Genomic DNA, 24,814 nt, shown 5'->3' with positions numbered 1-24,814 from the left:
TGGAGGTAAAGAGGTGTGTGACTGTAGGTGGAGGTATGTGACTGTAGGTGGAGGTATGTGACTGTAGGTGGAGGTATAGAGGTATGGGACTGTAGGTGGAGGTATGGGACTGTAGGTGGAGGTATGTGACTGTAGGGGGAGGTATGGGACTGTAGGTGGAGGTATAGAGGTATGTGACTGTAGGTGGAGGTAAAGAGGTATGTGACTGTGGGTGGAGGTATAGAGGTATGTGACTGTAGGTTGAGGTAAAGAGGTATGTGACTGTAGGTGGAGGTATAGAGGTATGTCACTGTAGGTGGAGGTATAGAGGTATGTGACTGTAGGTTGAGGTATAGAGGTATGTCACTGTAGGTGGAGGTATAGAGGTATGTGACTGTAGGTAGAGGTACAGAGACATGTGACTGTAGGTGGAGGTAAAGAGGTATGTGACTGTAGGTGGAGGTATAGAGGTATGTGACTGTAGGTGGAGGTATAGAGGTATGTGACTGTAGGTGGAGGTATAGAGGTATGTGACTGTAGGTGGAGGTATAGAGGTATGTGACTGTAGGTGGAGGTATAGAGGTATGTGACTGTAGGTGGAGGTATAGAGGTATGTCACTGTAGGTGGAGGTATAGAGGTATGTGACTGTAGGTATAGAGGTATGGGACTGTAGGTGGAGGTATGTGACTGTAGGTGGAGGTATGTGACTGTAGGTGGAGGTATGTGACTGTAGGTGGAGGTATGTGACTGTAGGTGGAGGTATGTGACTGTAGGTGGAGGTATAGAGGTATGTGACTGTAGGTATAGAGGTATGGGACTGTAGGTGGAGGTATGTGACTGTAGGTGGAGGTATGTGACTGTAGGTGGAGGTATAGAGGTATGTGACTGTAGGTGGAGGTATAGAGGTATGTGACTGTAGGTGGAGGTATGAGACTGTAGGTGGAGGTATGTGACTGTAGGTGGAGGTATAGAGGTATGTGACTGTAGGTGGAGGTATAGAGGTATGGGACTGTAGGTGGAGGTATAGAGGTATGTGACTGTAGGTGGAGGTAGAGAGGTATGTGACTGGAGGTAAAGAGGTATATGACTGTAGGTGGAGGTATAGAGGTATGTGACTGTAGGTGCAGTTATAGAGGTATGTGACTGTAGGTGGAGGTAAAGAGGTATGTGACTGTAGGTGGAGGTATAGAGGTATGTGTCTGTAGGGGAGGTATAGAGTTATGGGACTGTAGGTGGAGGTATAGAGGTATGTGACTGTAGGTGGAGGTATAGAGGTATGTGACTGTAGGTGGAGGTAGAGAGGTATGTGACTGGAAGTAAAGAGGTATATGACTGTAGGTGGAGGTATAGAGGTATGTGACTGTAGGTGCAGGTATAGAGGTATGTGACTGTAGGTAGAGGTAAAGAGATATGGGACTGTAGGTGGAGGTATAGAGGTATGTGACTGTAGGTGGAGGTAAAGAGGTATGGGACTGTAGGTGGAGGTATGTGACTGTAGTTTGAGGTATAGAGGTATGTGACTGTAGGTGCAGTTATAGAGGTATGTGACTGTAGGTGGAGGTAAAGAGGTATGTGACTGTAGGTGGAGGTATAGAGGTATGTGTCTGTAGGGGGAGGTATAGAGTTATGGGACTGTAGGTGGAGGTATAGAGGTATGTGACTGTAGGTGGAGGTATAGAGGTATGTGACTGTAGGTGCAGGTATAGAGGTATGTGACTGTAGGTGCAGTTATAGAGGTATGTGACTGTAGGTGGAGGTAAAGAGGTATGTGACTGTAGGTGGAGGTATAGAGGTATGTGTCTGTAGGTGGAGGTATAGAGTTATGGGACTGTAGGTGGAGGTATAGAGGTATGTGACTGTAGGTGGAGGTATAGAGGTATGTGACTGTAGGTGGAGGTAAAGAGGTATGGGATTGTAGGTGGAGGTATAGAGGTATGGGACTGTAGGTGGAGGTAAAGAGGTATGTGACTGTAGGTGGAGGTATAGAGGTATGGGACTGTAGGTGGATGTATAGAGGTATGGGACTGTAGGTGGAGGTATTTGACTGTAGGTGGAGGTAGAGAGGTATGTGACTGTAGGTGGAGGTATGTGACTGTAGGTGGAGGTAGAGAGGTATGTGACTGTAGGTGGAGGTATGTGACTGTAGGTGGAGGTATGTGACTGTAGGTGGAGGTATAGAGGTATGTGACTGTAGGTGGAGGTATGTGACTGTAGGTGGAGGTAGAGAGGTATGTGACTGTAGGTGGAGGTATAGAGGTATGGGACTGTAGGTGGAGGTATTTGACTGTAGGTGGAAGTAGAGAGGTATGTGACTGTAGGTGGAGGTATGTGACTGTAGGTGGAGGTATAGAGGTATGTGACTGTAGGTGGAGGTATGTGACTGTAGGTGGAGGTAAAGAGGTATGTGACTGTAGGTGGAGGTATAGAGGTATGTGACTGTAGGTGGATGTATAGAGGTATGGGACTGTAGGTGGAGGTATTTGACTGTAGGTGGAGGTAGAGAGGTATGTGACTGTAGGTGGAGGTATGTGACTGTAGGTGGAGGTATAGAGGTATGTGACTGTAGGTGGAGGTATGTGACTGTAGGTGGAGGTAGAGAGGTATGTGACTGTAGGTGGAGGTATAGAGGTATGTGACTGTAGGTCGAGGTATGTGACTGTAGGTGGAGGTATAGAGGTATGTGACTGTAGGTGGAGGTATGTGACTGTAGGTGGAGGTATGTGACTGTAGGTGGAGGTATAGAGATATGGGACTGTAGGTGGAGGTAAAGAGGTCTGTGACTGTAGGTGGAGGTAAAGAGGTATGTGACTGTAGGTGGAGGTATATAGGTATGTGACTGTAGGTGGAGGTAAAGAGGTATGGGACTGTAGGTGGAGGTATGTGACTGTAGGTGGAGGTATAGAGGTATGTGACTGTAGGTGCAGGTATAGAGGTATGTGACTGTAGGTGGAGGTATAGAGGTATGTGACTGTAGGTGGAGGTAGAGAGGTATGTGACTGTAGGTGGAGGTATGTGACTGTAGGTGGAGGTAGAGAGGTATGTGACTGTAGGTGGAGGTATGTGACTGTAGGTGGAGGTATGTGACTGTAGGTAGAGGTAGAGAGGTATGTGACTGTAGGTGGAGGTATGTGACTGTAGGTATAGAGGTATGGGACTGTAGGTGGAGGTATGTGACTGTAGGTGGAGGTATGTGACTGTAGGTGGAGGTATAGAGGTATGTGACTGTAGGTGGAGGTATAGAGGTATGTGACTGTAGGTGGAGGTATGTGACTGTAGGTGGAGGTATGTGACTGTAGGTGGAGGTATAGAGGTATGTGACTGTAGGTGGAGGTATAGAGGTATGGGACTGTAGGTGGAGGTATGTGACTGTAGGTGGAGGTATAGAGGTATGTGACTGTAGGTGGAGGTATAGAGGTATGGGACTGTAGGTGGAGGTATAGAGGTATGTGACTGTAGGTGGAGGTAGAGAGGTATGTGACTGGAGGTAAAGAGGTATATGACTGTAGGTGGAGGTATAGAGGTATGTGACTGTAGGTGCAGATATAGAGGTATGTGACTGTAGGTGGAGGTAAAGAGGTATGGGACTGTAGGTGGAGGTATAGAGGTATGTGACTGTAGGTGGAGGTAAAGAGGTATGGGACTGTAGGTGGAGGTATGTGACTGTAGGTGGAGGTATAGAGGTATGTGACTGTAGGTGCAGGTATAGAGGTATGTGACTGTAGGTGGAGGTATAGAGGTATGTGACTGTAGGTGGAGGTAAAGAGGTATGGGATTGTAGGTGGAGGTATAGAGGTATGGGACTGTAGGTGGAGGTAAAGAGGTATGTGACTGTAGGTGGAGGTATAGAGGTATGGGACTGTAGGTGGAGGTATGGGACTGTAGGTGGAGGTATTTGACTGTAGGTGGAGGTAGAGAGGTATGTGACTGTAGGTGGAGGTATGTGACTGTAGGTGGAGGTATGTGACTGTAGGTGGAGGTATAGAGGTATGTGACTGTAGGTGGAGGTAAAGAGGTATGTGACTGTGGGTGGAGGTATAGAGGTATGTGACTGTAGGTTGAGGTAAAGAGGTATGTGACTGTAGGTGGAGGTATAGAGGTATGTGACTGTAGGTAGAGGTACAGACACATGTGACTGTAGGTGGAGGTAAAGAGGTATGTGACTGTAGGTGGAGGTATAGAGGTATGTCACTGTAGGTGGAGGTATAGAGGTATGTGACTGTAGGTATAGAGGTATGGGACTGTAGGTGGAGGTATGTGACTGTAGGTGGAGGTATGTGACTGTAGGTGGAGGTATGTGACTGTAGGTGGAGGTATGTGACTGTAGGTGGAGGTATGTGACTGTAGGTGGAGGTATAGAGGTATGTGACTGTAGGTGGAGGTAGAGAGGTATGACTGAGGTGGAGGTAAGAGGTAGGTATATGACTGTAGGTGGAGGTATAGAGGTATGTGACTGTAGGTGCAGGTATAGAGGTATGTGACTGTAGGTGGAGGTGGAGGTAAGAGGTATGGGACTGTAGGTGGAGGTATAGAGGTATGTGACTGTAGGTGGAGGTAAAGAGGTATGGGACTGTAGGTGGAGGTATAGAGGTATGTGTCTGTAGGTGGAGGTATAGAGTTATGGGACTGTAGGTGGAGGTATAGAGGTATGTGACTGTAGGTGGAGGTATAGAGGTATGTGACTGTAGGTGCAGGTATAGAGGTATGTGACTGTAGGTGCAGTTATAGAGGTATGTGACTGTAGGTGGAGGTAAAGAGGTATGTGACTGTAGGTGGAGGTATAGAGGTATGTGTCTGTAGGTGGAGGTATAGAGGTATGTGACTGTAGGTGGAGGTATAGAGGTATGGGACTGTAGGTGGATGTATAGAGGTATGGGACTGTAGGTGGAGGTATTTGACTGTAGGTGGAGGTATAGAGGTATGTGACTGTAGGTGCAGATATAGAGGTATGTGACTGTAGGTGGAGGTAAAGAGGTATGGGACTGTAGGTGGAGGTATAGAGGTATGTGACTGTAGGTGGAGGTAAAGAGGTATGGGACTGTAGGTGGAGGTATGTGACTGTAGGTGGAGGTATAGAGGTATGTGACTGTAGGTGCAGGTATAGAGGTATGTGACTGTAGGTGGAGGTATAGAGGTATGTGACTGTAGGTGGAGGTAAAGAGGTATGGGATTGTAGGTGGAGGTATAGAGGTATGGGACTGTAGGTGGAGGTAAAGAGGTATGTGACTGTAGGTGGAGGTATAGAGGTATGGGACTGTAGGTGGATGTATAGAGGTATGGGACTGTAGGTGGAGGTATTTGACTGTAGGTGGAGGTAGAGAGGTATGTGACTGTAGGTGGAGGTATGTGACTGTAGGTGGAGGTATGTGACTGTAGGTGGAGGTATAGAGGTATGTGACTGTAGATGGAGGTAAAGAGGTATGTGACTGTGGGTGGAGGTATAGAGGTATGTGACTGTAGGTTGAGGTAAAGAGGTATGTGACTGCAGGTGGAGGTATAGAGGTATGTGACTGTAGGTAGAGGTACAGACACATGTGACTGTAGGTGGAGGTAAAGAGGTATGTGACTGTAGGTGGAGGTATAGAGGTATGTGACTGTAGGTATAGAGGTATGGGACTGTAGGTATAGAGGTATGTGACTGTAGGTGGAGGTATGTGACTGTAGGTGGAGGTATGTGACTGTAGGTGGAGGTATGTGACTGTAGGTGGAGGTATGTGACTGTAGGTGGAGGTATGTGACTGTAGGTGGAGGTATAGAGGTATGTGACTGTAGGTGGAGGTAGAGAGGTATGTGACTGGAGGTAAAGAGGTATATGACTGTAGGTGGAGGTATAGAGGTATGTGACTGTAGGTGCAGGTATAGAGGTATGTGACTGTAGGTGGAGGTAAAGAGGTATGGGACTGTAGGTGGAGGTATAGAGGTATGTGACTGTAGGTGGAGGTAAAGAGGTATGGGACTGTAGGTGGAGGTATAGAGGTATGTGTCTGTAGGTGGAGGTATAGAGTTATGGGACTGTAGGTGGAGGTATAGAGGTATGTGACTGTAGGTGGAGGTATAGAGGTATGTGACTGTAGGTGCAGGTATAGAGGTATGTGACTGTAGGTGCAGTTATAGAGGTATGTGACTGTAGGTGGAGGTAAAGAGGTATGTGACTGTAGGTGGAGGTATAGAGGTATGTGTCTGTAGGTGGAGGTATAGAGTTATGGGACTGTAGGTGGAGGTATAGAGGTATGTGACTGTAGGTGGAGGTATAGAGGTATGTGACTGTAGGTGGAGGTAAAGAGGTATGGGATTGTAGGTGGAGGTATTTGACTGTAGGTGGAGGTAGAGAGGTATGTGACTGTAGGTGGAGGTATGTGACTGTAGGTGGAGGTAGAGAGGTATGTGACTGTAGGTGGAGGTATGTGACTGTAGGTGGAGGTATGTGACTGTAGGTGGAGGTATAGAGGTATGTGACTGTAGGTGGAGGTATGTGACTGTAGGTGGAGGTAGAGAGGTATGTGACTGTAGGTGGAGGTATAGAGGTATGGGACTGTAGGTGGAGGTATTTGACTGTAGGTGGAGGTAGAGAGGTATGTGACTGTAGGTGGAGGTATAGAGGTATGTGACTGTAGGTGGAGGTATGTGACTGTAGGTGGAGGTAAAGAGGTATGTGACTGTAGGTGGAGGTATAGAGGTATGTGACTGTAGGTGGATGTATAGAGGTATGGGACTGTAGGTGGAGGTATTTGACTGTAGGTGGAGGTAGAGAGGTATGTGACTGTAGGTGGAGGTATGTGACTGTAGGTGGAGGTATAGAGGTATGTGACTGTAGGTGGAGGTATGTGACTGTAGGTGGAGGTAGAGAGGTATGTGACTGTAGGTGGAGGTATAGAGGTATGTGACTGTAGGTCGAGGTATGTGACTGTAGGTGGGGGTATAGAGGTATGTGACTGTAGGTGGAGGTATGTGACTGTAGGTGGAGGTATGTGACTGTAGGTGGAGGTATAGAGGTATGGGACTGTAGGTGGAGGTAAAGAGGTCTGTGACTGTAGGTGGAGGTAAAGAGGTATGTGACTGTAGGTGGAGGTATATAGGTATTTGACTGTAGGTGGAGGTATAGAGGTATGTGACTGTAGGTGGAGGTATAGAGGTATGTGACTGTAGGTGGAGGTATAGAGGTATGTGACTGTAGGTGGAGGTATAGAGGTATGTGACTGTAGGTGGAGGTATAGAGGTATGTGACTGTAGGTGGAGGTAAAGAGGTATGTGACTGTAGGTGGAGGTATAGAGGTATGTGACTGTAGGTGGAGGTATAGAGGTATGTGACTGTAGGTGGAGGTAAAGAGGTATGTGACTGTAGGTGGAGGTATAGAGGTATGTGACTGTAGGTGGAGGTAAAGAGGTATGTGACTGTAGGTGGAGGTATAGAGGTATGTGACTGTAGGTGGGGGTATAGAGGTATGTGACTGTAGGTGGATGTATAGAGGTATGTGACTGTAGGTGGAGGTAGAGAGGTATGTGACTGTAGGTGGAGGTATGTGACTGTAGGTGGAGGTATGTGACTGTAGGTGGAGGTATGTGACTGTAGGTGGAGGTATAGAGGTATGTGACTGTAGGTGGAGGTATAGAGGTATGTGACTGTAGGTGGAGGTAGAGAGGTATGTGACTGTAGGTGGAGGTAGAGAGGTATGTGACTGTAGGTGGAGGTAGAGAGGTATGTGACTGTAGGTGGAGGTATGTGACTGTAGGTGGAGGTATGTGACTGTAGGTGGAGGTATAGAGGTATGTGACTGTAGGTGGAGGTATAGAGGTATGGGACTGTAGGTGGAGGTAAAGAGGTCTGTGACTGTAGGTGGAGGTAAAGAGGTATGTGACTGTAGGTGGAGGTATATAGGTATGTGACTGTAGGTGGAGGTATAGAGGTATGTGACTGTAGGTGGAGGTAGAGAGGTATGTGACTGTAGGTGGAGGTAGAGAGGTATGTGACTGTAGGTGGAGGTAGAGAGGTATGTGACTGTAGGTGGAGGTATGTGACTGTAGGTGGAGGTATGTGACTGTAGGTGGAGGTATGTGACTGTAGGTGGAGGTATGTGACTGTAGGTGGAGGTAGAGAGGTATGTGACTGTAGGTGGAGGTATGTGACTGTAGGTGGAGGTATGTGACTGTAGGTGGAGGTATAGAGGTATGTCACTGTAGGTGGAGGTATAGAGGTATGTGACTGTAGGTATATAGGTATCGGACTGTAGGTGGAGGTATGTGACTGTAGGTGGAGGTATGTGACTGTAGGTGGAGGTATAGAGGTATGTGACTGTAGGTGGAGGTATAGAGGTATGTGACTGTAGGTGCAGGTATAGAGGTATGTGACTGTAGGTGGAGGTATAGAGGTATGTGACTGTAGGTGGAGGTAAAGAGGTATGTGACTGTAGGTGGAGGTATAGAGGTATGTGACTGTAGGTGGAGGTAAAGAGGTATGTGACTGTAGGTGGGGGTATAGAGGTATGTGACTGTAGGTGGATGTATAGAGGTATGTGACTGTAGGTGGAGGTAGAGAGGTATGTGACTGTAGGTGGAGGTATAGAGGTATGTGACTGTAGGTGGAGGTATAGAGGTATGTGACTGTAGGTGGAGGTAGAGAGGTATGTGACTGTAGGTGGAGGTAGAGAGGTATGTGACTGTAGGTGGAGGTAGAGAGGTATGTGACTGTAGGTGGAGGTATGTGACTGTAGGTGGAGGTAGAGAGGTATGTGACTGTAGGTGGAGGTATGTGACTGTAGGTGGAGGTATGTGACTGTAGGTGGAGGTATGTGACTGTAGGTGGAGGTAGAGAGGTATGTGACTGTAGGTGGAGGTATGTGACTGTAGGTGGAGGTATGTGACTGTAGGTGGAGGTATAGAGGTATGTCACTGTAGGTGGAGGTATAGAGGTATGTGACTGCAGGTATATAGGTATGGGACTGTAGGTGGAGGTATGTGACTGTAGGTGGAGGTATGTGACTGTAGGTGGAGGTATAGAGGTATGTGACTGTAGGTGGAGGTATAGAGGTATGGGACTGTAGGTGGAGGTATAGAGGTATGTGACTGTAGGTGGAGGTAGAGAGGTATGTGACTGGAGGTAAAGAGGTATATGACTGTAGGTGGAGGTATAGAGGTATGTGACTGTAGGTGCAGATATAGAGGTATGTGACTGTAGGTGGAGGTAAAGAGGTATGGGACTGTAGGTGGAGGTATAGAGGTATGTGACTGTAGGTGGAGGTAAAGAGGTATGTGACTGTAGGTGGAGGTATGTGACTGTAGGTGGAGGTAAGAGGTATGGGATTGTAGGTGGAGGTATAGAGGTATGGGACTGTAGGTGGAGGTATAGAGGTATGGGACTGTAGGTGGATGTATAGAGGTATGGGACTGTAGGTGGAGGTATTTGACTGTAGGTGGAGGTAGAGAGGTATGTGACTGACTAGGTGGAGGTATGTGACTGTAGGTGGAGGTAGAGAGGTATGTGACTGTAGGTGGAGGTATGTGACTGTAGGTGGAGGTATGTGACTGTAGGTGGAGGTATAGAGGTATGTGACTGTAGGTGGAGGTATGTGACTGTAGGTGGAGGTAGAGAGGTATGTGACTGTAGGTGGAAGTAAAGAGGTATGTGACTGTAGGTGGAGGTATAGAGGTATGTGACTGTAGGTGGATGTATAGAGGTATGGGACTGTAGGTGGAGGTATTTGACTGTAGGTGGAGGTAGAGAGGTATGTGACTGTAGGTGGAGGTATTTGACTGTAGGTGGAGGTAGAGAGGTATGTGACTGTAGGTGGAGGTATGTGACTGTAGGTGGAGGTAGAGAGGTATGTGACTGTAGGTGGAGGTAGTGACTGTAGGTGGAGGTATGTGACTGTAGGTGGAGGTATAGAGGTATGTGACTGTAGGTGGAGGTATGTGACTGTAGGTGGAGGTAGAGAGGTATGTGACTGTAGGTGGAGGTATAGAGGTATGGGACTGTAGGTGGAGGTATTTGACTGTAGGTGGAGGTAGAGAGGTATGTGACTGTAGGTGGAGGTATGTGACTGTAGGTGGAGGTATAGAGGTATGTGACTGTAGGTGGAGGTATGTGACTGTAGGTGGAGGTAAAGAGGTATGTGACTGTAGGTGGAGGTATAGAGGTATGTGACTGTAGGTGGATGTATAGAGGTATGGGACTGTAGGTGGAGGTATTTGACTGTAGGTGGAGGTAGAGAGGTATGTGACTGTAGGTGGAGGTATGTGACTGTAGGTGTAGGTATAGAGGTATGTGACTGTAGGTGGAGGTATGTGACTGTAGGTGGAGGTAGAGAGGTATGTGACTGTAGGTGGAGGTATAGAGGTATGTGACTGTAGGTCGAGGTATGTGACTGTAGGTGGGGGTATAGAGGTATGTGACTGTAGGTGGAGGTATGTGACTGTAGGTGGAGGTATGTGACTGTAGGTGGAGGTATAGAGGTATGGGACTGTAGGTGGAGGTAAAGAGGTCTGTGACTGTAGGTGGAGGTAAAGAGGTATGTAACTGTAGGTGGAGGTATATAGGTATGTGACTGTAGGTGGAGGTATAGAGGTATGTGACTGTAGGTGGAGGTATAGAGGTATGTGACTGTAGGTGGAGGTATAGAGGTATGTGACTGTAGGTGGAGGTATAGAGGTATGTGACTGTAGGTGGAGGTATAGAGGTATGTGACTGTAGGTGGAGGTAAAGAGGTATGTGACTGTAGGTGGAGATATAGAGGTATGTGACTGTAGGTGGAGGTATAGAGGTATGTGACTGTAGGTGGAGGTAAAGAGGTATGTGACTGTAGGTGCAGGTATAGAGGTATGTGACTGTAGGTGGAGGTATAGAGGTATGTGACTGTAGGTGGAGGTAAAGAGGTATGTGACTGTAGGTGGAGGTATAGAGGTATGTGACTGTAGGTGGAGGTATAGAGGTATGTCACTGTAGGTGGAGGTATAGAGGTATGTGACTGCAGGTATATAGGTATGGGACTGTAGGTGGAGGTATGTGACTGTAGGTGGAGGTATGTGACTGTAGGTGGAGGTATAGAGGTATGTGACTGTAGGTGGAGGTATAGAGGTATGGGACTGTAGGTGGAGGTATAGAGGTATGTGACTGTAGGTGGAGGTAGAGAGGTATGTGACTGGAGGTAAAGAGGTATATGACTGTAGGTGGAGGTATAGAGGTATGTGACTGTAGGTGGATATAGAGGTATGTGACTGTAGGTGGAGGTAAAGAGGTATGGGACTGTAGGTGGAGGTATAGAGGTATGTGACTGTAGGTGGAGGTAAAGAGGTATGTGACTGTAGGTGGAGGTATGTGACTGTAGGTGGAGGTAAAGAGGTATGGGATTGTAGGTGGAGGTATAGAGGTATGGGACTGTAGGTGGAGGTATAGAGGTATGGGACTGTAGGTGGATGTATAGAGGTATGGGACTGTAGGTGGAGGTATTTGACTGTAGGTGGAGGTAGAGAGGTATGTGACTGTAGGTGGAGGTATGTGACTGTAGGTGGAGGTAGAGAGGTATGTGACTGTAGGTGGAGGTATGTGACTGTAGGTGGAGGTATGTGACTGTAGGTGGAGGTATAGAGGTATGTGACTGTAGGTGGAGGTATGTGACTGTAGGTGGAGGTAGAGAGGTATGTGACTGTAGGTGGAAGTAAAGAGGTATGTGACTGTAGGTGGAGGTATAGAGGTATGTGACTGTAGGTGGATGTATAGAGGTATGGGACTGTAGGTGGAGGTATTTGACTGTAGGTGGAGGTAGAGAGGTATGTGACTGTAGGTGGAGGTATTTGACTGTAGGTGGAGGTAGAGAGGTATGTGACTGTAGGTGGAGGTATGTGTGACTGTAGGTGGAGGTAGAGAGGTATGTGACTGTAGGTGGAGGTATGTGACTGTAGGTGGAGGTATGTGACTGTAGGTGGAGGTATAGAGGTATGTGACTGTAGGTGGAGGTATGTGACTGTAGGTGGAGGTAGAGAGGTATGTGACTGTAGGTGGAGGTATAGAGGTATGGGACTGTAGGTGGAGGTATTTGACTGTAGGTGGAGGTAGAGAGGTATGTGACTGTAGGTGGAGGTATGTGACTGTAGGTGGAGGTATAGAGGTATGTGACTGTAGGTGGAGGTATGTGACTGTAGGTGGAGGTAAAGAGGTATGTGACTGTAGGTGGAGGTATAGAGGTATGTGACTGTAGGTGGATGTATAGAGGTATGGGACTGTAGGTGGAGGTATTTGACTGTAGGTGGAGGTAGAGAGGTATGTGACTGTAGGTGGAGGTATGTGACTGTAGGTGGAGGTATAGAGGTATGTGACTGTAGGTGGAGGTATGTGACTGTAGGTGGAGGTAGAGAGGTATGTGACTGTAGGTGGAGGTATAGAGGTATGTGACTGTAGGTGGAGGTATGTGACTGTAGGTGGGGGTATAGAGGTATGTGACTGTAGGTGGAGGTATGTGACTGTAGGTGGAGGTATGTGACTGTAGGTGGAGGTATAGAGGTATGGGACTGTAGGTGGAGGTAAAGAGGTATGTGACTGTAGGTGGAGGTATAGAGGTATGTGACTGTAGGTGGAGGTATGTGACTGTAGGTGGAGGTAGAGAGGTATGTGACTGTAGGTGGAGGTATAGAGGTATGTGACTGTAGGTCGAGGTATGTGACTGTAGGTGGGGGTATAGAGGTATGTGACTGTAGGTGGAGGTATGTGACTGTAGGTGGAGGTATGTGACTGTAGGTGGAGGTATAGAGGTATGGGACTGTAGGTGGAGGTAAAGAGGTATGTGACTGTAGGTGGAGGTAAAGAGGTATGTGACTGTAGGTGGAGGTATAGAGGTATGTGACTGTAGGTGGAGGTATAGAGGTATGTGACTGTAGGTGGAGGTATAGAGGTATGTGACTGTAGGTGGAGGTATAGAGGTATGTGACTGTAGGTGGAGGTATAGAGGTATGTGACTGTAGGTGGAGGTATAGAGGTATGTGACTGTAGGTGGAGGTAAAGAGGTATGTGACTGTAGGTGGAGATATAGAGGTATGTGACTGTAGGTGGAGGTATAGAGGTATGTGACTGTAGGTGGAGGTAAAGAGGTATGTGACTGTAGGTGGAGGTATAGAGGTATGTGACTGTAGGTGGAGGTATAGAGGTATGTGACTGTAGGTGGAGGTAAAGAGGTATGTGACTGTAGGTGGAGGTATAGAGGTATGTGACTGTAGGTGGAGGTATAGAGGTATGTCACTGTAGGTGGAGGTATAGAGGTATGTGACTGCAGGTAGAGAGGTATGGGACTGTAGGTGGAGGTATGTGACTGTAGGTGGAGGTATGTGACTGTAGGTGGAGGTATAGAGGTATGGACTGTAGGTGGAGGTATAGAGGTATGGGACTGTAGGTGGAGGTATAGAGGTATGTGACTGTAGGTGGAGGTAGAGAGGTATGTGACTGGAGGTAAAGAGGTATATGACTGTAGGTGGAGGTATAGAGGTATGTGACTGTAGGTGCAGATATAGAGGTATGTGACTGTAGGTGGAGGTAAAGAGGTATGGGACTGTAGGTGGAGGTATAGAGGTATGTGACTGTAGGTGGAGGTAAAGAGGTATGTGACTGTAGGTGGAGGTATGTGACTGTAGGTGGAGGTAAAGAGGTATGGGATTGTAGGTGGAGGTATAGAGGTATGGGACTGTAGGTGGAGGTATAGAGGTATGGGACTGTAGGTGGATGTATAGAGGTATGGGACTGTAGGTGGAGGTATTTGACTGTAGGTGGAGGTAGAGAGGTATGTGACTGTAGGTGGAGGTATGTGACTGTAGGTGGAGGTAGAGAGGTATGTGACTGTAGGTGGAGGTATGTGACTGAGGTAGGTGGAGGTATGTGACTGTAGGTGGAGGTATAGAGGTATGTGACTGTAGGTGGAGGTATGTGACTGTAGGTGGAGGTAGAGAGGTATGTGACTGTAGGTGGAAGTAAAGAGGTATGTGACTGTAGGTGGAGGTATAGAGGTATGTGACTGTAGGTGGATGTATAGAGGTATGGGACTGTAGGTGGAGGTATTTGACTGTAGGTGGAGGTAGAGAGGTATGTGACTGTAGGTGGAGGTATTTGACTGTAGGTGGAGGTAGAGAGGTATGTGACTGTAGGTGGAGGTATGTGACTGTAGGTGGAGGTAGAGAGGTATGTGACTGTAGGTGGAGGTATGTGACTGTAGGTGGAGGTATGTGACTGTAGGTGGAGGTATAGAGGTATGTGACTGTAGGTGGAGGTATGTGACTGTAGGTGGAGGTAGAGAGGTATGTGACTGTAGGTGGAGGTATAGAGGTATGGGACTGTAGGTGGAGGTATTTGACTGTAGGTGGAGGTAGAGAGGTATGTGACTGTAGGTGGAGGTATGTGACTGTAGGTGGAGGTATAGAGGTATGTGACTGTAGGTGGAGGTATGTGACTGTAGGTGGAGGTAAAGAGGTATGTGACTGTAGGTGGAGGTATAGAGGTATGTGACTGTAGGTGGATGTATAGAGGTATGGGACTGTAGGTGGAGGTATTTGACTGTAGGTGGAGGTAGAGAGGTATGTGACTGTAGGTGGAGGTATGTGACTGTAGGTGTAGGTATAGAGGTATGTGACTGTAGGTGGAGGTATGTGACTGTAGGTGGAGGTAGAGAGGTATGTGACTGTAGGTGGAGGTATAGAGGTATGTGACTGTAGGTCGAGAGGTATGTGACTGTAGGTGGGGGTATAGAGGTATGTGACTGTAGGTGGAGGTATGTGACTGTAGGTGGAGGTATGTGACTGTAGGTGGAGGTATAGAGGTATGGGACTGTAGGTGGAGGTAAAGAGGTCTGTGACTGTAGGTGGAGGTAAAGAGGTATGTGACTGTAGGTGGAGGTATATAGGTATGTGACTGTAGGTGGAGGTATAGAGGTATGTGACTGTAGGTGGAGGTATAGAGGTATGTGACTGTAGGTGGAGGTATAGAGGTATGTGACTGTAGGTGGAGGTATAGAGGTATGTGACTGTAGGTGGAGGTATAGAGGTATGTGACTGTAGGTGGAGGTAAAGAGGTATGTGACTGTAGGTGGAGGTATAGAGGTATGTGACTGTAGGTGGAGGTATAGAGGTATGTGACTGTAGGTGGAGGTAAAGAGGTATGTGACTGTAGGTGCAGGTATAGAGGTATGTGACTGTAGGTGGAGGTATAGAGGTATGTGACTGTAGGTGGAGGTAAAGAGGTATGTGACTGTAGGTGGAGGTATAGAGGTATGTGACTGTAGGTGGAGGTAAAGAGGTATGTGACTGTAGGTGGAGGTATAGAGGTATGTGACTGTAGGTGGAGGTATAGAGGTATGTGACTGTAGGTGGAGGTAGAGAGGTATGTGACTGTAGGTGGAGGTATGTGACTGTAGGTGGAGGTATGTGACTGTAGGTGGAGGTATGTGACTGTAGGTGGAGGTATAGAGGTATGTGACTGTAGGTGGAGGTATAGAGGTATGTGACTGTAGGTGGAGGTAGAGAGGTATGTGACTGTAGGTGGAGGTAGAGAGGTATGTGACTGTAGGTGGAGGTAGAGAGGTATGTGACTGTAGGTGGAGGTATGTGACTGTAGGTGGAGGTAGAGAGGTATGTGACTGTAGGTGGAGGTATGTGACTGTAGGTGGAGGTATGTGACTGTAGGTGGAGGTATGTGACTGTAGGTGGAGGTAGAGAGGTATGTGACTGTAGGTGGAGGTATGTGACTGTAGGTGGAGGTATGTGACTGTAGGTGGAGGTATAGAGGTATGTGACTGTAGGTGGAGGTATAGAGGTATGTGACTGTAGGTATAGAGGTATGTGACTGTAGGTGGAGGTATGTGACTGTAGGTGGAGGTATAGAGGTATGTCACTGTAGGTGGAGGTATAGAGGTATGTGACTGTAGGTGGAGGTATAGAGGTATGTGACTGTAGGTGGAGGTATAGAGGTATGTGACTAGGTGGAGGTAAAGAGGTATGTGACTGTAGGTGGAGGTAGAGAGGTATGTGACTGTAGGTGGAGTATGTGACTGTAGGTGGAGGTATGTGACTGTAGGTGGAGGTATAGAGGTATGTGACTGTAGGTGGAGGTAAAGAGGTATGTGACTGTAGGTGGAGGTATAGAGGTATGTGACTGTAGGTGGAGGTAGAGAGGTATGTGACTGTAGGTGGAGGTAGAGAGGTATGTGACTGTGGAGGTGGAGGGTGACTGTAGGTGGAGGTATGTGACTGTAGGTGGAGGTAGAGAGGTATGTGACTGTAGGTGGAGGTATGTGACTGTAGGTGGAGGTATGTGACTGTAGGTGGAGGTATGTGACTGTAGGTGGAGGTAGAGAGGTATGTGACTGTAGGTGGAGGTATGTGACTGTAGGTGGAGGTATGTGACTGTAGGTGGAGGTATAGAGGTATGTGACTGTAGGTGGAGGTATAGAGGTATGTGACTGTAGGTGGAGGTAAAGAGGTATGTGACTGTAGGTGGAGGTATAGAGGTATGTGACTGTAGGTAAAGAGGTATTTGACTGTAGGTGGAGGTAGAGAGGTATGTGACTGTAGGTGGAGGTATGTGACTGTAGGTGGAGGTATGTGACTGTAGGTGGAGGTATAGAGGTATGTGACTGTAGGTGGAGGTAAAGAGGTATGGGACTGTAGGTGGAGGTATAGAGCTATGTGACTGTAGGTGGAGGTAAAGGGGTATGGGACTGTAGGTGGAGGTATGTGACTGTAGGTGGAGGTATAGAGGTATGTGACTGTAGGTGCAGGTATAGAGGTATGTGACTGTAGGTGGAGGTAAAGAGGTATGGGACTGTAGGTGGAGGTATAGAGCTATGTGACTGTAGGTGGAGGTAAAGGGGTATGGGACTGTAGGTGGAGGTATGTGACTGTAGGTGGAGGTATAGAGGTATGTGACTGTAGGTGGAGGTATAGAGGTATGTGACTGTAGGTGGAGGTATAGAGGTATGTGACTGTAGGTGGAGGTAAAGAGGTATGGGACTGTAGGTGGAGGTATAGAGGTATGAGACTGTAGGTGGAGGTAAAGAGGTATGTGACTGTAGGTGGAGGTATAGAGGTATGGGACTGTAGGTGGATGTATAGAGGTATGGGACTGTAGGTATAGAGGTATGTGACTGTAGGTGGAGGTAGAGAGGTATGTGACTGTAGGTGGAGGTATGTGACTGTAGGTGGAGGTAGAGAGGTATGTGACTGTAGGTGGAGGTATGTGACTGTAGGTGGAGGTATGTGACTGTAGGTGGAGGTATGTGACTGTAGGTGGAGGTATGTGACTGTAGGTGGAGGTGTGACTGTAGGTGGAGGTAGAGAGGTATGTGACTGTAGGTAAAGAGGTATGTGACTGTAGGTGGAGGTATAGAGGTATGTGACTGTAGGTGGATGTATAGAGGTATGGGACTGTAGGTGGAGGTATTTGACTGTAGGTGGAGGTAGAGAGGTATGTGACTGTAGGTGGAGGTATGTGACTGTAGGTGGAGGTATGTGACTGTAGGTGGAGGTATAGAGGTATGTGACTGTAGGTGCAGGTATAGAGGTATGTGACTGTAGGTGGAGGTATAGAGGTATGTGACTGTAGGTGGAGGTAAAGAGGTATGGGATTGTAGGTGGAGGTATAGAGGTATGGGACTGTAGGTGGAGGTAAAGAGGTATGTGACTGTAGGTGGAGGTATAGAGGTATGGGACTGTAGGTGGATGTATAGAGGTATGGGACTGTAGGTGGAGGTATTTGACTGTAGGTGGAGGTAGAGAGGTATGTGACTGTAGGTGGAGGTATGTGACTGTAGGTGGAGGTATGTGACTGTAGGTGGAGGTATAGAGGTATGTGACTGTAGATGGAGGTAAAGAGGTATGTGACTGTGGGTGGAGGTATAGAGGTATGTGACTGTAGGTTGAGGTAAAGAGGTATGTGACTGCAGGTGGAGGTATAGAGGTATGTGACTGTAGGTAGAGGTACAGACACATGTGACTGTAGGTGGAGGTAAAGAGGTATGTGACTGTAGGTGGAGGTATAGAGGTATGTCACTGTAGGTGGAGGTATAGAGGTATGTGACTGTAGGTATAGAGGTATGGGACTGTAGGTGGAGGTATGTGACTGTAGGTGGAGGTATGTGACTGTAGGTGGAGGTATGTGACTGTAGGTGGAGGTATGTGACTGTAGGTGGAGGTATGTGACTGTAGGTGGAGGTATAGAGGTATGTGACTGTAGGTGGAGGTAGAGAGGTATGTGACTGGAGGTAAAGAGGTATATGACTGTAGGTGGAGGTATAGAGGTATGTGACTGTAGGTGCAGGTATAGAGGTATGTGACTGTAGGTGGAGGTAAAGAGGTATGGGACTGTAGGTGGAGGTATAGAGGTATGTGACTGTAGGTGGAGGTAAAGAGGTATGGGACTGTAGGTGGAGGTATAGAGGTATGTGTCTGTAGGTGGAGGTATAGAGTTATGGGACTGTAGGTGGAGGTATAGAGGTATGTGACTGTAGGTGGAGGTATAGAGGTATGTGACTGTAGGTGCAGGTATAGAGGTATGTGACTGTAGGTGCAGTTATAGAGGTATGTGACTGTAGGTGGAGGTAAAGAGGTATGTGACTGTAGGTGGAGGTATAGAGGTATGTGTCTGTAGGTGGAGGTATAGAGTTATGGGACTGTAGGTGGAGGTATAGAGGTATGTGACTGTAGGTGGAGGTATAGAGGTATGTGACTGTAGGTGGAGGTAAAGAGGTATGGGATTGTAGGTGGAGGTATAGAGGTATGGGACTGTAGGTGGAGGTAAAGAGGTATGTGACTGTAGGTGGAGGTATAGAGGTATGGGACTGTAGGTGGATGTATAGAGGTATGGGACTGTAGGTGGAGGTATTTGACTGTAGGTGGAGGTAGAGAGGTATGTGACTGTAGGTGGAGGTATGTGACTGTAGGTGGAGGTAGAGAGGTATGTGACTGTAGGTGGAGGTATGTGACTGTAGGTGGAGGTATGTGACTGTAGGTGGAGGTATAGAGGTATGTGACTGTAGGTGGAGGTATGTGACTGTAGGTGGAGGTAGAGAGGTATGTGACTGTAGGTGGAGGTATAGAGGTATGGGACTGTAGGTGGAGGTATTTGACTGTAGGTGGAGGTAGAGAGGTATGTGACTGTAGGTGGAGGTATGTGACTGTAGGTGGAGGTATAGAGGTATGTGACTGTAGGTGGGTAGAGGTATGTGACTGTAGGTGGAGGTAAAGAGGTATGTGACTGTAGGTGGAGGTATAGAGGTATGTGACTGTAGGTGGATGTATAGAGGTATGGGACTGTAGGTGGAGGTATTTGACTGTAGGTGGAGGTAGAGAGGTATGTGACTGTAGGTGGAGGTATGTGACTGTAGGTGGAGGTATAGAGGTATGTGACTGTAGGTGGAGGTATGTGACTGTAGGTGGAGGTAGAGAGGTATGTGACTGTAGGTGGAGGTATAGAGGTATGTGACTGTAGGTGGAGGTATGTGACTGTAGGTGGAGGTATGTGACTGTAGGTGGAGGTATGTGACTGTAGGTGGAGGTATGTGACTGTAGGTGGAGGTATAGAGGTATGGGACTGTAGGTGGAGGTAAAGAGGTCTGTGACTGTAGGTGGAGGTAAAGAGGTATGTGACTGTAGGTGGAGGTATATAGGTATGTGACTGTAGGTGGAGGTATAGAGGTATGTGACTGTAGGTGGAGGTATAGAGGTATGTGACTGTAGGTGGAGGTATAGAGGTATGTGACTGTAGGTGGAGGTATAGAGGTATGTGACTGTAGGTGGAGGTATAGAGGTATGTGACTGTAGGTGGAGGTAAAGAGGTATGTGACTGTAGGTGGAGGTATAGAGGTATGTGACTGTAGGTGGAGGTATAGAGGTATGTGACTGTAGGTGGAGGTAAAGAGGTATGTGACTGTAGGTGCAGGTATAGAGGTATGTGACTGTAGGTGGAGGTAAAGAGGTATGTGACTGTAGGTGGAGGTATAGAGGTATGTGACTGTAGGTGGAGGTAAGAGGTATGTGACTGTAGGTGGAGGTATAGAGGTATGTGACTGTAGGTGGAGGTATAGAGGTATGTGACTGTAGGTGGAGGTATAGAGGTATGTGACTAGGTGGAGGTGGAGGTATGTGATAGGTGGAGGTATGTGACTGTAGGTGGAGGTATGTGACTGTAGGTGGAGGTATGTGACTGTAGGTGGAGGTATAGAGGTATGTGACTGTAGGTGGAGGTATAGAGGTATGTGACTGTAGGTGGAGGTAAAGAGGTATGTGACTGTAGGTGGAGGTATAGAGGTATGTGACTGTAGGTGGAGGTATAGAGGTATGTGACTGTAGGTGGAGGTATGTGACTGTAGGTGGAGGTAGAGAGGTATGTGACTGTAGGTGGAGGTATGTGACTGTAGGTGGAGGTATGTGACTGTAGGTGGAGGTATGACTGAGGTGGAGGTGTATGTGACTGTAGGTGACTGTAGGTGGAGGTATGTGACTGTAGGTGGAGGTATAGAGGTATGGGACTGTAGGTGGAGGTATAGAGGTATGTGACTGTAGGTGGATGTAGAGGTATGGGACTGTAGGTGGAGGTATGTGACTGTAGGTGGAGGTATGTGACTGTAGGTGGAGGTATAGAGGTATGTGACTGTAGGTGGAGGTAAGAGGTATGTGACTGTAGGTGCAGGTATAGAGGTATGTGACTGTAGGTGGAGGGAGGTATGTGACTGTAGGTGGAGGTAAAGAGGTATGTGACTGTAGGTGGAGGTATAGAGGTATGTGACTGTAGGTGGAGGTAAAGAGGTATGTGACTGTAGGTGGGGGTATAGAGGTATGTGACTGTAGGTGGATGTATAGAGGTATGTGACTGTAGGTGGAGGTAGAGAGGTATGTGACTGTAGGTGGAGGTATAGAGGTATGTGACTGTAGGTGGAGGTATAGAGGTATGTGACTGTAGGTGGAGGTAGAGAGGTATGTGACTGTAGGTGGAGGTGAGAGGTATGTGACTGTAGGTGGAGGTATGTGACTGTAGGTGGAGGTATGTGACTGTAGGTGGAGGTATAGAGGTATGTGACTGTAGGTGGAGGTATGTGACTGTAGGTGACTGTATGTGACTGTAGGTGGAGGTATGTGACTGTAGGTGGAGGTAGAGAGGTATGTGACTGTAGGTGGAGGTATGTGACTGTAGGTGGAGGTATGTGACTGTAGGTGGAGGTATAGAGGGTACTGTCACTGTAGGTGGAGGTATAGAGGTATGTGACTGTAGGTGGAGGTATGTGACTGTAGGTGGAGGTATGTGACTGTAGGTGGAGGTATGTGACTGTAGGTGGAGGTATAGAGGTATGTGACTGTAGGTGGAGGTATAGAGGTATGGGACTGTAGGTGGAGGTATAGAGGTATGTGACTGTAGGTGGAGGTAGAGAGGTATGTGACTGGAGGTAAAGAGGTATATGACTGTAGGTGGAGGTATAGAGGTATGTGACTGTAGGTGCAGATATAGAGGTATGTGACTGTAGGTGGAGGTAAAGAGGTATGGGACTGTAGGTGGAGGTATAGAGGTATGTGACTGTAGGTGGAGGTAAAGAGGTATGTGACTGTAGGTGGAGGTATGTGACTGTAGGTGGAGGTATAGAGGTATGTGACTGTAGGTGCAGGTATAGAGGTATGTGACTGTAGGTGGAGGTATAGAGGTATGTGACTGTAGGTGGAGGTAAAGAGGTATGGGATTGTAGGTGGAGGTATAGAGGTATGGGACTGTAGGTGGAGGTAAAGAGGTATGTGACTGTAGGTGGAGGTATAGAGGTATGGGACTGTAGGTGGATGTATAGAGGTATGGGACTGTAGGTGGAGGTATTTGACTGTAGGTGGAGGTAGAGAGGTATGTGACTGTAGGTGGAGGTATGTGACTGTAGGTGGAGGTAGAGAGGTATGTGACTGTAGGTGGAGGTATGTGACTGTAGGTGGAGGTATGTGACTGTAGGTGGAGGTATAGAGGTATGTGACTGTAGGTGGAGGTATGTGACTGTAGGTGGAGGTAGAGAGGTATGTGACTGTAGGTGGAAGTAAAGAGGTATGTGACTGTAGGTGGAGGTATAGAGGTATGTGACTGTAGGTGGATGTATAGAGGTATGGGACTGTAGGTGGAGGTATTTGACTGTAGGTGGAGGTAGAGGTATGTGACTGTAGGTGGAGGTATGTGACTGTAGGTGGAGGTATAGAGGTATGTGACTGTAGGTGGAGGTATGTGACTGTAGGTGGAGGTAGAGAGGTATGTGACTGTAGGTGGAGGTATGTGACTGTAGGTGGAGGTATGTGACTGTAGGTGGAGGTATAGAGGTATGTGACTGTAGGTGGAGGTATGTGACTGTAGGTGGAGGTAGAGAGGTATGTGACTGTAGGTGGAGGTATAGAGGTATGTGACTGTAGGTGGAGGTAATTGACTGTAGGTGGAGGTAGAGAGGTATGTGACTGTAGGTGGAGGTATGTGACTGTAGGTGGAGGTATAGAGGTATGTGACTGTAGGTGGAGGTATGTGACTGTAGGTGGAGGTAAAGAGGTATGTGACTGTAGGTGGAGGTATAGAGGTATGTGACTGTAGGTGGAGGTATAGAGGTATGGGACTGTAGGTGGAGGTATGTGACTGTAGGTGGAGGTATAGAGGTATGTGACTGTAGGTGGAGGTATGTGACTGTAGGTGGAGGTATAGAGGTATGTGACTGTAGGTGGAGGTATGTGACTGTAGGTGGAGGTATAGAGGTATGTGACTGTAGGTGGAGGTATAGAGGTATGTGACTGTCGAGGTATGTGACTGTAGGTGGAGGTATAGAGGTATGTGACTGTAGGTGGAGGTATGTGACTGTAGGTGGAGGTATGTGACTGTAGGTGGAGGTATAGAGGTATGGACTGTAGGTGGAGGTAAAGAGGTATGTTACTGTAGGTGGAGGTAAAGAGGTATGTGACTGTAGGTGGAGGTATATAGGTATGTGACTGTAGGTGGAGGTATAGAGGTATGTGACTGTAGGTGGAGGTATAGAGGTATGTGACTGTAGGTGGAGGTATAGAGGTATGTGACTGTAGGTGGAGGTATAGAGGTATGTGACTGTAGGTGGAGGTATAGAGGTATGTGACTGTAGGTGGAGGTAAAGAGGTATGTGACTGTAGGTGGAGGTATAGAGGTATGTGACTGTAGGTGGAGGTATAGAGGTATGTGACTGTAGGTGGAGGTAAAGAGGTATGTGACTGTAGGTGCAGGTATAGAGGTATGTGACTGTAGGTGGAGGTATAGAGGTATGTGACTGTAGGTGGAGGTAAAGAGGTATGTGACTGTAGGTGGAGGTATGTGACTGTAGGTGGAGGTAAAGAGGTATGTGACTGTAGGTGGAGGTATAGAGGTAGGTGTATGACTGTAGGTGGAGGTATAGAGGTATGTGACTGTAGGTGGAGGTAGAGAGGTATGTGACTGTAGGTGGAGGTAGAGAGGTATGTGACTGTAGGTGGAGGTATGTGACTGTAGGTGGAGGTATGTGACTGTAGGTGGAGGTATGTGACTGTAGGTGGAGGTAGAGAGGTATGTGACTGTAGGTGGAGGTAGAGGTATGTGACTGTAGGTGGAGGTGAGAGGTATGTGACTGTAGGTGGAGGTAGAGAGGTATGTGACTGTAGGTGGAGGTATGTGACTGTAGGTGGAGGTATGTGACTGTGGAGGTGGAGGTATGTGACTGTAGGTGGAGGTATGTGACTGTAGGTGGAGGTATGTGACTGTAGGTGGAGGTATGTGACTGTAGGTGGAGGTAGAGAGGTATGTGACTGTAGGTGGAGGTATGTGACTGTAGGTGGAGGTATGTGACTGTAGGTGGAGGTATAGAGGTATGTGACTGTAGGTGGAGGTATAGAGGTATGTGACTGTAGGTATAGAGGTATGTGACTGTAGGTGGAGGTATGTGACTGTAGGTGGAGGTATGTGACTGTAGGTGGAGGTATAGAGGTATGTGACTGTAGGTGGAGGTATAGAGGTATGTGACTGTAGGTGGAGGTATAGAGGTATGTGACTGTAGGTGGAGGTAAAGAGGTATGGGACTGTAGGTGGAGGTATAGAGGTATGTGACTGTAGGTGTATAGAGGTATGTGACTGTAGGTGGAGGTATAGAGGTATGGGACTGTAGGTGGAGGTATAGAGGTATGGGACTGTAGGTGGAGGTATTGTGACTGTAGGTGGAGGTAGAGAGGTATGTGACTGTAGGTGGAGGTATGTGACTGTAGGTGGAGGTAGAGAGGTATGTGACTGTAGGTGGAGGTATGTGACTGTAGGTGGAGGTATGTGACTGTAGGTGGAGGTATAGAGGTATGTGACTGTAGGTGGAGGTATGTGACTGTAGGTGGAGGTAGAGAGGTATGTGACTGTAGGTGGAAGTAAAGAGGTATGTGACTGTAGGTGGAGGTATAGAGGTATGTGACTGTAGGTGGATGTGACTGTAGAGGTATGGGACTGTAGGTGGAGGTAAAGAGGTATGACTGTAGGTGGAGGTAGAGAGGTATGTGACTGTAGGTGGATGTGACTGTAGGTGGAGGTATGTGACTGTAGGTGGAGGTATAGAGGTATGTGACTGTAGGTGGAGGTATGTGACTGTAGGTGGAGGTAGAGAGGTATGTGACTGTAGGTGGAGGTAAAGAGGTATGTGACTGTAGGTGGAGGTATAGAGGTATGTGACTGTAGGTGGAGGTATAGAGGTATGTGACTGTAGGTGGAGGTATTTGACTGTAGGTGGAGGTATAGAGGTATGTGACTGTAGGTGGAGGTATAGAGGTTTGTGACTGTAGGTGGAGGTATAGAGGTATGTGACTGTAGGTGGAGGTAGAGAGGTATGTGACTGTAGG

The 24,814-nt window shown here is 47.8% G+C and overlaps 1 protein-coding gene across 1 annotated transcript in view; it reads right to left on the bottom strand.

Moving 5' to 3' along the window:
* The window catches only part of gfra4a (GDNF family receptor alpha 4a), a 395,952-nt gene that overhangs the window by 46,404 nt on the left and 324,734 nt on the right, over positions 1 to 24,814 (bottom strand). The window lies entirely within an intron of this gene.

Source organism: Oncorhynchus gorbuscha, linkage group LG10, assembly GCF_021184085.1.
Source record: "Oncorhynchus gorbuscha isolate QuinsamMale2020 ecotype Even-year linkage group LG10, OgorEven_v1.0, whole genome shotgun sequence".
NCBI lineage: Eukaryota > Metazoa > Chordata > Actinopteri > Salmoniformes > Salmonidae > Oncorhynchus > Oncorhynchus gorbuscha.
The sequence above is the reverse complement of the archived record's forward strand: the minus strand, read 5'-3'. Positions and strand labels throughout refer to the sequence as shown.